This window comes from Perca flavescens, chromosome 6 (assembly GCF_004354835.1).
Source record: "Perca flavescens isolate YP-PL-M2 chromosome 6, PFLA_1.0, whole genome shotgun sequence".
Lineage (NCBI taxonomy): Eukaryota > Metazoa > Chordata > Actinopteri > Perciformes > Percidae > Perca > Perca flavescens.
The window spans coordinates 12538278-12550026 of NC_041336.1; positions in this window are offsets into that span (position 1 = coordinate 12538278).

Consider the following 11749-nt stretch of genomic DNA (forward strand, 5'->3'; position numbering starts at 1 on the left):
CAGAGCGGTTAGCGCTGTTGTTGACTTTTCATCACGCAGGCAACAGTGATGTCTCTCATCTAAGTGTTTGATACTCAAACATAAACAGCAAGGTCAGGTCATCCGTTAAGCGTTTTTAGGCAAAAACGCTTAACGGATGAAAAATCTTTGTTTATAATGAAATTAGGCAAGAATTTAAAATATAACTATACAAAATTAATATAAACTAATAATATAAAAAGAAATGGCATCAAGGTCAGGTCATCCGTTAAGTGTTTTGTTGCCATTGGTGGCATCGGCACCCTTCTGTGTTCAGAAATAAATCAAGCACAGCAATGACAGGAAGGCCTACAACTGAGCCACATATTGTATGTTGTTTATGGTCTCATTTATATTATGTATTGATTCTTATATTGTAGGTGTTTTTTTTGGGCTTTTACAGAGAGGGGGAGAGCCTGGGAGCGACACACCTGTTGACTAACGCACTTATTTCGACTCACAAAGTAACTTTACATTTGGTAACTGCAGTGCTAGTTGTGTTTTACGTGTGGAGAAACAAATCATTGCAATACAATCTTGAGCGCGTCACAGTGTTTATTCATCTCTCAGTGTTTAGTTCCTCGCGGCAGCACTTTTTGTTGGACTGCTTACAGCCGCAACAACTGTTAGAAGTGAAACATATCCTTTCGCTCTTTTACATTTGTCTCTTTTACCTGCCACTTTTCTTTGTTACGTAAACGCTTTTTTTGAATTCTTTAGACAAATACTTTGACATCTTATTTTGAAAGCAGGTCATCGTCACTAGAGTCACCCTGGTAACTGCTATTTGAGAAGAAAGGTGATGTGGAATTACAGAGAAAAGTACGGAAGAGGATTAGGGCCACTGGTGAAAAAATTATTTGCGTTCAGAATTCTGACTTTATTCTCAGAATTCTGACTTTAAACTCAGAATTCTGACTTTAATCTCAGAATTCTGACTTTAAACTCAGAATTCTGAGATTAAGTCAGAACTCAAATACATTTTTCAACAGTGGCCCTAATCCTCTTCTGCAGAAAAGCCCATGAGCATGCTCTGAACATTTGCCCATCTTACCTTACCCACTTACTTCTGCAGAAACACAAGTACACACCCCAAACAGAGGCTTTTTACTCTTCAGAGGAAACCACACATCCCACTTCCTCTCAGTTTGTGGCTTTTAGATAGAGTGAAGGATTACTAGCTCTAGATCCACACATAAGCCACTGATTGTGTGGATGTTGATGTGGAAAGTTCTCAAAGCCTCAAATCACTTCTAACCTTTGAGAGCGAATGGTGTTGAACTTGTGACAAAGACAGACTGTAGATCTCAGATTAAACAAAAAAAAATACTCAACTATAGTAGAGTTCAGTGCAGTCAGCAGTGTTGATGTTTCAAGGCACCGTGTGCAGATTACTAGATGGTGGTGGAGTCAGATGCAGTTGCACAAAAACAAACTGTCGCACTGTGAAACAAACTTCTGGTTTGGTTTTGTGTGTCTTAGCTATGATAAGTGATCTTAAACCAGTAGTTGATTAATCGGTTGATTAAATTATTCTGCGACTCTCTTGAAAATGAAATCATGGCTTAAGTAATTTTTTGAGCAAAAATGATGGTTCCAGCATTTCCATGCCTCAAATACCTTTGGTATATTGGTACTTTTACTGTTGGTAAAACAAAAGAAGACATGTGAAGACATCACCTTTTGAGACTGGCATACTTTCTTAAAACGGGTTTCTAATGTTTTATAGACAAAACAATTAATTGAGAAAATAATCAGTAGATTAATCAATAATGAAAATAGTTGGTAACTGACAATACAGATGTAACCGTTATTAGGTTTTTTCTTGTTGATATAACCCTGACAGCCCCAAAATGTTTTTTGTCTTAGTTTATTATTAGATTTGACTGCCTCACCTTTCACTTCAGTGGCTCTGATCAAAGCACGCTGTTTGGTAATAGAACTAATACATCGGCCAAGGTTGTACAATACTTAAAGGACCAGTGTGTATGACTTAGGGGGATCTATTGGCAGAAAAATGGTACATCATATTCATAGTTTCCGTTATGTGTAATCACCTAAAACTAAGAATTGTTGTGTTTTTGCTTAGAAAGATCCCTTCATCTACATAGGAAACCGCCATGATGCACCGCCACGTTTCTACAAATGATAGACAAACCAAACACAGGCTTGTTTTTAAATTTCCTAAAGGCCACCGTAGGTTCTTCTACGCGCTTGGGAAGGGAGGGGTGAGGGGAGGGGTATTCAGTTGGTTACAATCTGCAACCTCACCTGCTAGCTGCCACTACATCCTACAAACTGGTCCATTAAAATGTGTTATTTCAATAATGTAGATTTATTTAAAAATACATACACAGACTGATGAGTCAGTCACAGTTGCTGATAGAGATCAGGATTTTTGGAAAATACCTAAATTAAGGAAGGATGACCCGTACAAAATCTCAAGTGAGTCAGACTTGTACCTACCTATAGATGATAGACTTTTACATTTTCTTGGGTTGCTTGGAGTTGATTTGTGCACATGCTGTCTACATTTGGTGGCAACAAGAGTTGTAACTGTTAAATTAAAAACTGACTGTTATGAACCAAGTTTGGGGACGATCGGATGAAATTTGTCATTTTGCCACAAAATGAAAATGACAGAAAATCTGTTTACAAATCGGAACCAAAGAATTCAGGACAAAAGTATGTTGCTTCCACACCTCACAGTTCAGGAGTTAAGGACTAAAGTCTAAAGTAGCCAACTTTCTAAATTACAGTCCAGCTTTGGTTGGCTCACCAAACTGTCTTTGCCCATGACCCAACCTTCTACTAAGTTTAACTGAAATCTTTGTGTTATCCAGATAACTAACAAACAAGACTGTAAATCTTCCAGTAATTGAGGCATTTAGCAATAACACCATATTGTCATTGTTCAGTCAATGGGGGTTGAGATGTGGTCATCAGCCTGAGACTTTCTTGACCCATAAAGAAGCATGTAACTCATAATTTCAGCCATAGAAGTCACTAATATTGGAGCTAATGAAAAACAGAAAACCAGAATTATATTAAGTAAGTAACATTTATTTAAAAAGCACTTTTCACAGATAAATCACAGAGTGCTTTACTGGGGCGTAAAAACATACATAATAAAAACACAATACACAATAAAAATGACATATTACATAACGTGTAGACATTGCAACCAAACACCTGTCCAAATAGGTAGCCATACGTCTTTATCTGATTTTTTTTTTAAATCCACAGAAAGAGCAGAGCGTTAGGGTAGGGGCAGAGTAGTCCAAATCATAAGGACTCAAAAGATCAATCACCAAGGGCCCTACCCGGGTGCGTGGGAGAGCCATTTAACTTAACATATTAGACCAAGAGAGTAGTTCAGCCATATATGCACCTGCCGGACCGTGCAATGGAATTTTATACTGAACCCTGTATGCAACAGGGAGCCAGTGCAGAGACTTAAGAACAGGGCTAATGTGAGACAGTCTATTTGACCTAGTGAGTAGCCTTGTAACAGCATTCTGGATTTAGCCTATTGAAGGCGATCAAGAGCAGACATAGCCTACTAAGTGAGAAGAAAAATGCATTACAGTGGTCAATGCGGGATAAGATGAAACCATGTATAAGCATCTGAAGTTCAGCAGTTGAAATTTCAGATTTCTGTTTACTTATATTTCTTAAGTGGAAAAAACAAGATCTGTTCAGCTGCTTTACGTCTGTGTCAAACAACGAAGATTGATCAAATATTATCCCTAAATTACACAGGTTGGAGCAGACAGAAGAGGAATACATTGCACGATCATGGGGATGGCCTTTTCTGGAGGAACAACCAGCCCTATTAGCATTAAGTTGTATTATAGTTTGTTTGCTGTATGCCCATCTTGTCTGATTCTGATTTTAGTTGCCACTTTTGTTTATAACCATTAACTAGTGTGTGCTTCTTTTCATTACTTGAGATTACTCAGATTTTCTGATTATTAAAAACAGATCAAGCTAATCTAATGAAACACAGTGTATTAAATATGAGCATAAAGCATCCCAAAGAAACAAAATCTATCTGCAATTGAGATTTCAGAATGTATTATATACATAAATATGCATGTAATGTATGACCCATTCACAGTTCACAGTCATATGGATTCAGATGCTGAAAGACAGTCACAGATGGCTGTTCGTGCCTGCAGATATTTCTTTCTTGGCAATTAAATGAGCTATCAATCAACATGGCTGAAAAAACATGTTACAGCACAACCAAAGCATTCAAGATGTCCTCTTATTACTGCTTCAAACTGCCATAGGCATACTGTATTTCTAAGTTGTAATAGGTTTCAAATCCATTTTATGTGTGCGTAAAAACAGGTGCCTACTGTAACTTAATCTCAGTTGACGCTTTAGCTCAGGGAAATGTGTTTTACATGCTCTAAGAAGATACCAAAAGTTAGGTGACCCTGAACTAACCATTTAACCAGCACATGCAATCCTTTTTAAGTCTTTTTAAGTCCTCAAACTCTTACTTGCTATTAAATTTGACGTCATTGAACTCGACTATCTTCCCATCACGAGTCACCACCTCCTTCTGCTCCCATTTTTCAACCTCCCCATTTTTCTCCTCAAAGTGCCGAATCACCACCCTCCCTGTTGTGGGCAGGTTGCAGGGCAGATCCTTGGCAGCCTCTTGGTACAACTTCATCTTCATGAAGTCTTGCGTGAGCTCGGTTCTGCCTGCTGGGACCAGAGCCTGGTGTCGGTTTATGTCCTCTGTCCTCTGAGGGGAAGGAGAGAGGTGCGTTGCAGCTTGTGCATTCAAAGCTTTGAAGGCTGGTCTGGGTGGGCGCTCCCATTTCAGCGGCGATTGGTCCTTGTCAAACGGCACTCGAGCCTTGTTCATTGGCAATGGGTCCTTGTCAAACGGTGACGGAGCCCTGTTCATTGGTGATGGGTCCCTGTTAAACGGTGACGGAGCCCTGTTCATTGGTGATGGGTCCCTGTTAAACGGGGACGGAGCCCTGTTCATTGGTGATGGGTCCCTGTTAAACGGGGACGGAGCCCTGTTCATTGGTGATGGGTCCCTGTTAAACGGGGACGGAGCCCTGTTCATTGGCGATGGATCTCTATTCACAGGTGACGGAGAGAGGTTTCTGACATTAATTTGAGGTGCCGGTGGCTTAAGGTGATCTTTTTGAACGGGTGCACTGGGGACGATGCCTGCACTTCCGGCCTTTCGTATCTCACTTATGACCCCACCCATGGAGGCCCTCAGAGTAGGGTCAGGCTCCACCATCCTACACACGGCATGGCAGTACGGCTGATCCAGCAGGGTCTCCTTGATCTTGGCGGGACAGACGGTGGGCGTGTACAGGCGAATCCGGGCACAGAGCTCAGCGATGATCTTACCCATGGCCCACACATCTGAGCGCTGGTCCCTCTGTGCGACCCTCTCCAGCACTTCGGGGGCTGCGTAGGCCTCGTTCCCCATGTCAACAGCAGAGTTGAGACCATATCGGAAGAACTTGGCCAGTCCCAGGTCGATGATGACAGCTCTGTTTGTGTTATGTTCCACCTGGAAGACAAATTGTGTTTAGTTTGTTTGAAATATGTTCTCACAAAATTACAAAACAATTCAGAGAGCTTCAAAAGTGGCTCAAGGTACAGTAAGGCGGTCTACACGGTCTAAACTCTGTTTTCCTTGTTTGTCTGCAGTAATCAGGTGCCAAAACAGACCTTCATGGCACAATGTAACTAGTTAATTAGTTCAACCTTTTTGACGGCACAATGACTTAATGAGTCTACAGTAAAAAAGTTTGTTATTCAGAAGGAACTACTTTTATTAGAGTTGCCTTATGAGAGCTGGCAAGATATCAGTTTTGTGAACAGTAGTGATTCTTAAATTTTGTTAACCTCAGAGAAAACCATCAGGTTAAAACTTGTCATCTTTCTTGCTGCAACTTTATTAACAACCTCATTTGACTTGAGACGGAGGGGTTTGCTCTATGAACCACTGTTTGTAGAGCTCTTTACCATAAATAAATGTGTCTGTAACACTTTTGACACTTTTGACATGAAGCCCCCATGCAGTATGCTGACTCACCATGATGTTTTCAGGCTTGAGGTCTTGATGGACAACATCTTTGGAGTGGAGGTGAAGCAGCCCTTCACACATGCCGATGATGATAGTGCCCTTAATAGACGGAGTCAGCTGTAGAGAGGAAAATTTGAGATCAAGTTTAACTGGGCTGGCATTACCGATATATTCCAACTTCCTCATGTTGAGTTGCACGCCCTTTTCCTTCAGGCCTGAATGAAACTTTTTTCTAAGTAAACAAGGTGTGATGTGAACTACAAACTCACATTTAGATTTTTCCACATTTCAGTCCTTAAATTCAACCAATGCACACTACAAGAACAGGACGTGTCCCAAATGCCCATAGCGACCTGCCATACTTTATTAAAACCATGCAGAAATTGGAACCATGTAATATTGTCCTGGCTTTACACAGTTTTATAAAAATAAAATGTGGTTTCACTATTTTTTTGTATTCCAGGCACTGCTATCCTGATGTGCGATATTTAATGTCACCTTGAACCATGTGCCTTTTGTCTGTTGTCGTGACAACTTTACCTGTATTTTAGACTTTGATGTTTTGAAGATTGTGGTCTCTAAGTCCTCGCCGAAGATAAACTCTAGAGGAATAATCCATTTTCCGTCTCGGAGATTTATGTTGCCCAGAAGCTTCACTATGTTGGGATGTTTTGCCTTGCTGCAGACCAGCGGTAACAAGCCGTGGAAAGAAAGAGACATTGAGAAATTCATCAGCATAATTTAAACAAAAGCAAAGTGAGTATTTTTTTGGGCTGAAAGATTGGAAACCATCTTTTCCTAAAAATGGTCATCACCATTAAAAACCATGCAACTCCGATTTTGTTCAATTCCATGTTTTTATGTATACTTATCACCACATAACTGAAATAATGGGGATTTTACAGCTGTGTTTATTCTTCTGACATTATGTTTTACTTTACAGCATTTTAGGAACTCAGCTTCTCCTTTTCCATGAGTTCCTTCATCTTATCATCTCCTCAGCCATTTGAAATCTGTAAACATTAACAAAACCACTTGTACTTACTTGTACACTTCACACTCCCTCTCCAGGTCCTTCTTACTGATGAGATTATGGGGGACCTTCTTTATAGCGGCCCAGGTATCGTTGTACTTCTCCTTGTACACTTTTCCAAAACAGCCCTGTGCGATAGTGCTGGTGGAATACGCCATGAGGGCCAAGTTGGGACAACTGGAGAAACATGTTGAAGCTCAGAGTAATTAGTGTAATTATAGGGGTAGACTAAACAGCAGAAAAACCTTATTTCCTGCACTAAATGCCAGTTTGGTGAAGACCATCATTTTGGTTTATTGTTTGTTAATGTCAGAAATGTTGAGTCAGCATTTTCTATGCTGTTGTAAGATAGACTTTATGAATCCCACACTGGGGAAATTCCCTTGTTACAGCTGTTTGTCAATGCAGGATTTCTGTGTTTTCGTAAATGTTCCTGTGAAATTTGGGACTTTCCTCCCGGTCACTTTGCATAATTCTTAAGTGTGACTGTGGCGCAAGAGCAGGTTAGACAGGAGCTACGATTATGATTATGATTACAAAGGGAACGAAACAGGTGACTCATATTAAGCTAAATTCCAATCATCAGTGTGCATCAGCTCTATTTTTCAGGTTATTTAGAGTGCTAACAGACTCAATCAAAACAGTCTTCAATGGTGGAAAGTATGTCAACTTTATGCTACTTTATACTCCAACTCTACAACATTATAGGGGTTAATATTGTAATCTTTAGACTACTACATTTATTTGAGAGCTAGTTTCTTTGAAGATAAATGTTTAAATATAAATGATGAGTAGCTAATAGAATATACATTGTTATAGATTAATCTATCCAACAGTACAGTATGTAGAAAGATGTTATAATTAGCTTCTTTGACAAGCTTAAATATTAAATGCCACATACACACAAATGCATCCGTGTTGATAATCTAATACTATGATGTAACTGACAGGAGCCATTTGGACGCCTAGAGGTGCTCCAGAGGCGTGCGACCTCTGACATATATAGCAATTGTAAGTCGCTTTTTATAAAAGTGTTGCTAATAGTTCTGTACTTAAGTAAAACTTTAAATGCAGGACTTTTATTTGTTGTGGAGTATTTTTTAGTTCAAGGTATTGCAATTCTACTTGTGAAAGAAGACTGAATACTTACATCACAGTCTTGGTGAAATCAGGAAATCAACATCAAACATTATGAGTCACCAATTTTCTAATTAAACACAGAGCCACTGCGTTTGATTGTCAAGTTTTTCTACTTGCAGGCCTATCCCTAATCCAAGCTTCTTTTCATCATGAATTAACCTGCCAACAGTCTGTCAGAGCAAATAGGTTCATAGGTACATACTGTATATGTACAAATAAGCATTCTCACGAAGGGAGGGTCACCTCTGTTGAGTAAGACTGATCCTGTGTTGCTTTCCAAAGAAATAAAAAGGTGTCACTGCCTGATATTCCTACTGAATTGTCATTTAGTTTCACTTTGACGTTGAATCAATATTTTTGTATCGCTAAACAAATTAGAGATACAGCAGTGGTTTAAAAAGGATGGAACGAGGATATCCTGAAGTCACCTACACAAAAACTAAAGTTAAATAAATGATGCATACAGTCAGTGAACCATAACTGAGCCTGTTGTGTAAATAAAAGCTCCCCTGCGCTGATCTAAACAGATTTTTATTTTATTTTGAGAACTTTAACCTTTTTTATACAGTCAATGACTTTAATAGAAGAGTGGCCTCAAGTTGGCATTGTGCAGCATATTTAGTACATAATTTAAATTGTATAACAGGGAGATTAAAAAAAGATAAACTGGTAAGTCCAGAAGAGAAAACAGTTTCTCTTTGCATTAGTTGGAACACAAAGTTGGCAGCAGAAAAATACATGACCTGTCATATTAGAAAGTACAATCACTAGTAAACACATGAAAGGTTCATTCGTAAGTAAGTATGCCTACATCCTGTTCAATAAAGGTATTTTTGCTACAACAGTAAAACCAAAAGTGCTGTAAAAGGTTATTAGTCAATACAAATGTTCAAAGTAGATCAATCTATAATGTCCTAGGTTTTCCCACAGAAAGGGGCCTACCTTTTAGTTGTAGAGGGAAAGCAGCTGCGTCAGGTCGGAACATGAATTGTTGAGTCTCTTTATACCTGTGCCACGCCTTCTTGGCCTTCAGCAAAACAGACACGCCTAGGTGCTGTAAGTCAGGAATGAGGAACACAGCATGAACTAAAACAATTACCATAGGGAATGGGACTGCATGACAGTGTGGATGAGGATGATGCAGCCAAGATGACGGGGAGGGGGCATCCCCATGCCGATGACCAGGAGCAAAATACAGGAGCAACACCTATAATACAATCAAATATAAATGAGTTGCCCTGATGCCAGTGGTGGAAGAAGTAGTCAGATCCTTTACTTAAGTAAAAGCACTAATGCAACACTGAAAAAAAAACTCTGTTACAAGTAAAAGTCCTTCAGTGAAAATGTTACTTATGTGAAAGTATATAAGTATCATCAGGAAAATGTACTCTATCCAGAAAAATCCTCACAATTTAAAAACCGGAAACGATTAAAATCGTTCTGTCAATCAAATAAGTTATTAATCGGTTAATCATTTCAGCTGTACTTGTAGGCCTGTATATTGTTGGGTAGTTTAATTTTTAATACAACATTGTATTTTATAAACTACATGTTTTGTGTACAAAAATCTTAATTTGTAAAGTAAATGGTAACTAAAGCTGTCAAGTACCTCAAATAAGTAAATATACTTAGTTACATTCCACCACTGCCTGATACAGTGTTTAGTTAGACTGTATGTGAGAGCCATGGACGAATCCATTCTAAGAAAGGGTCCATGGACACGGACCAGGCCTCCAGGAAGTGTGCTGAGCTTTGAAGCAATTTTAACATAGTGTCCAAACAGTGGAAATACAACTCCCTGCTCGTCACATGATGCCCTCAAATGCCCCCAAAAATACTTTTCCCCATAGACTTACTGTACATGGAGAAAGAGACTTCTGTAAATCAGTAGATATATTTTTTGGAAATAATTTGTTTCGCTATCAGAATTTGGTCCATTCGATCCAATAACATTTGGAGAGTCTAGAAGAGCCGCACAATTTAATAATGCAATTCCCATTCAAGTTATCAGAGCTCTAAACAGGAAATAGCGGGCTCGGCGGGTGGAGGTTTCTAGTGCACCTGCTCTATGGGCCGCACAGTGCAGGAGCAGTGCGGATCATCCAGGTCATTGTTTACATGGTTTTGGCTCCACGATGGCTTCATGCATCCCTGAGCAACTTTCATAGAAATGACCAGGGCTCCACCTTGAACGCTGTATCCAGTTCTTATAATGGCACAGATTCTTAAAAAGCCCCCTTCTCCCATGAGTTTTGCATCAGGATGGTAATGCCCATCCATGTCTGGTTAATACTAACCAACAAATGCCCCCAGAACAACCTGTTTCTGTTGAAGTTACAAAGCCCTCTAGTGTCCGTAATAATTATGGTGAGCAAAGGAAAAAGTCAACTCACATTGTTAACCATGTTAACGGTTTCTTGGATGGATTGACATGAAATGTTTCACATTTTAACATTTGTGGTACCCAGATGATGAACCTTAGTGACTTTAATAATCTCTCTGACTTTTCTTTCAGCGCTACCATATGGTTGACATTCGTGGTTTTTAAATTTAATTTCTCAACAACTATTTTCATTAATCTTTGAATCTGTTCATGTTCCCCTGAGATAAATTGTAATAACTTTAGTGATCCCTTAACTTTTTAATCTAGCATCATTGTCAGATATCAAATATACTTTATGCATTAAAGGTGCTCTAAGTGATGTGATGCGTTTTTTAGGCTACAACATTTTTTGTCACATACAGCAAACATCTCCCCACTATCCACTAGCTGCCTGTCCCCTGAACACACTGTAAAAAAAAACGCGGTCTCTGAAGACAGCCCAGGCTCCACAAACGGTGTTGCCCGACAAAAAATGTTGTAGTCTGAAAAACACATCACATCACTTAGAGCACCTTTAAATGCCTGTATTAGAGAGACACAGTAGAGAGATGGCAGGATAAGAGGGGAGCAAGAGATTGACATGCAACAAAGATCCATGGCCGGTTAATGCTACTGTGAGTACTAATACCGCGACCGGCAGCAATATTGCTCTCTTATCTTGTTTCCAGATATGACATTTTACCGAGGGGCGGTGAAGAGAATCTGCAATTTCACCACATCAAAAAGCTGGACAGACAGTGAGAAGTACCAGGTTCCTGCTGTAACAACAGTACTTAAATACCATCTTTGATATAGATTCCCCTCAAGTCTAAACAATTCTTGTTTTTATAATATTTTTTGACACTTTCATATATATGCTTAATATATTGTACAAGGTTGGCCTTTTATCATGTCATATCTAGTCTAGTTTTAGTTGCACTTAAGTAATTAAATAAGCAATTGCACATTAGGATCTTAAAATGGTTTAAATGACTATACTTGTAAGGTTTTGTGCTTTTAAACAAAATGTAATCAAGATTGATCAAGGTTGAGTAAAGACTTGATGGCATCCCAAATATGAAAGCAAACTGTGAGGCTGCTTGTTTAATCATTTATGAGA